Source organism: Mchenga conophoros, linkage group LG18 (assembly GCF_057382185.1).
Source record: "Mchenga conophoros isolate Kocher_MC1m ecotype Shallow Benthic linkage group LG18, M_conophoros_male_GT1.1, whole genome shotgun sequence".
NCBI lineage: Eukaryota > Metazoa > Chordata > Actinopteri > Cichliformes > Cichlidae > Mchenga > Mchenga conophoros.
Window position 1 is genome coordinate 40832442 of NC_140543.1, and position 2500 is coordinate 40834941.

The window sequence follows — 2500 nt, forward strand, 5'->3', positions numbered from 1 at the left end:
GGAGTGTGTGTGTGTGTGGCAAAGTGTTTCTGAGCGGTGTACCAGGGGCACGAGAAAATGTGTCGTACCATAGGCACGAGGAGTGTGTGTGTGTGGCTTAGTGTTTCTGAGCGGTGTACCAGGGGCACGGAGAAAAGTTGTCGTACCATAGGCACGAGGAGTGTGTGTGTGGCAAAGTGTTTCTGAGCGGCGTACCAGGGGCACGGAGAAAAGTTGTCGTACCATAGGCACGAGAAAAGTTATCGTAGCATAGGCACGAGCAGTGTGTGCGTGTGTGTGGCAAAGTGTTTCTGCGCAGTGTACCAGGGGCATGTTTGAATTTACATTCTGGAGTACCAGGGGCACGAGGATTTTGCCAGTGGTGTTTTGCTTTGTCAGTGGGAGGGGGCTTAAGTGTGGGTCCACGGGGCATGCTGGAGGTCAAGGTCCATGCTGGATATGCGCTGGAGGGTAACTGCAGGAGAAGGAAAGCTAGTGGGGGATTAGAGCAGGGGAGGATGTGCGTCCCCGGGGCCTGCTGGAGGTCCAGGTCCATGCCCGATGTGAGTAGCAGCAGGGCCAGCGCGCCCAGGAGCACATCTTTTTCGACCGTAAAGGAGACAGGAGGCCGACTCTCTGCCTCGGCTAAATGGAGAGGGAATTTCAGAAGGGCCAGGGCACAAGCATGGACCTTTTTCAGCTGTAAGGGAGGGAAGAGCAATGTGCGATGTAGGTCCCCGGGGCCTGCTGGAGGTCCAGGTCCATGCCCGATGTGAGTAGCAGCAGGGCCAGCGCGCCCAGGAGCACATCTTTTTCGACCGTAAAGGGAGACAGGAGGCCGACTCACTGCCTCGGCTAAATGGAGAGGGAATTTCAGCAGGGCCAGGGCACAGGCATGGACCTTTTTCAGCTGTAAGGGAGGCAAGAGCAAGGTGCGATGTAGGTCCCCGGGGCCTGTTGTCGTACCATAGGCACGAGTGGTGTGTGTGTGTGGCAAAGAGTTTCTGCGCAGTGTACCAGGGGCACGGGGAAAGGTTGTTGTACCATAGGCACGAGAAAAGTTGTCGTACCATAGGCACGAGAAAAGTTGTCGTACCATAGGTACGAGGAGTGTGTGTGTGGCAAAGTGCTACTGAGCGGTGTACCAGGGGCACGGCGAAAAGTTGTTGTACCATAGGCACGAGAAAAGTTGTTGTACCATAGGCACGAGAAAAGCTGTCGTACCAGGGGCACGGAGGAAAGTTGTTGTACCATAGGCACGAGAAAAGTTGTCGTACCATAGGCACGAGGAGAGTTTGTGTGGCAAAGTGCTACTGAGCGGTGTACCAGGGGCACGGCGAAAAGTTGTTGTACCATAGGCACGAGAAAAGTTGTCGTACCATAGGCACGAGAAAAGTTGTCGTACCATAGGTACGAGGAGTGTGTGTGTGGCAAAGTGCTACTGAGCGGTGTACCAGGGGCACGGCGAAAAGTTGTTGTACCATAGGCACGAGAAAAGTTGTTGTACCATAGGCACGAGAAAAGCTGTCGTACCAGGGGCACGGAGGAAAGTTGTTGTACCATAGGCACGAGAAAAGTTGTCGTACCATAGGCACGAGGAGAGTTTGTGTGGCAAAGTGCTACTGAGCGGTGTACCAGGGGCACGGCGAAAGGTTGTTGTACCATAGGCACGAGAAAAGTTGTTGTACCATAGGCACGAGAAAAGCTGTCGTACCAGGGGCACGGAGGAAAGTTGTTGTACCATAGGCACGAGAAAAGTTGTTGTACCATAGGCACGAGAAAAGCTGTCGTACCAGGGGCACGGAGGAAAGTTGTTGTACCATAGGCACGAGAAAAGTTGTCGTACCATAGGCACGAGGAGAGTTTGTGTGGCAAAGTGCTACTGAGCGGTGTACCAGGGGCACGGCGAAAAGTTGTTGTACCATAGGCACGAGAAAAGTTGTCGTACCATAGGCACGAGAAAAGTTGTCGTACCATAGGTACGAGAAAAGTTGTCGTACCATAGGCACAAGCAGTGCGTGCGTGTGTGTGGCAAAGTGTTTCTGCGCAGTGTACCAGGGGCATGTTTGAATTTACATTCTGGAGTACCAGGGGCACGAGGATTTTGCCAGTGGTGTTTTGCTTTGTCAGTGGGAGGGGGCTTAAGTGTGGGTCCACGGGGCCTGCTGGAGGTCAAGGTCCATGCTGGATATGCGCTGGAGCGTAACTACAAGAAAGGTAAGCTAGTGGGGGACTAGAGCAGGGGAGGATGTGCGTCCCCGGGGCATGCTGGAGGTCAAGGGCCATGCTGGATATGCAGTGGAGGGTAACTGCAGGAGAAGGAAAGCTCATGGGGGATTAGAGCGGAGGAGTATGTGGGTCCTCGGGGCCTGCTGGAGGGCAAGGGCCATGCTGGATTTGTGGTGGAGGGTAACTGCGGGAGAAGGAAAGCTAGTGGGGGAGTAGAGCAGAGGAGTATGTTGGTCCCCGGGGCCTGCTGGAGGTCAAGGTCCGTGCTAGATACGTGGTACAGGGTTAACTG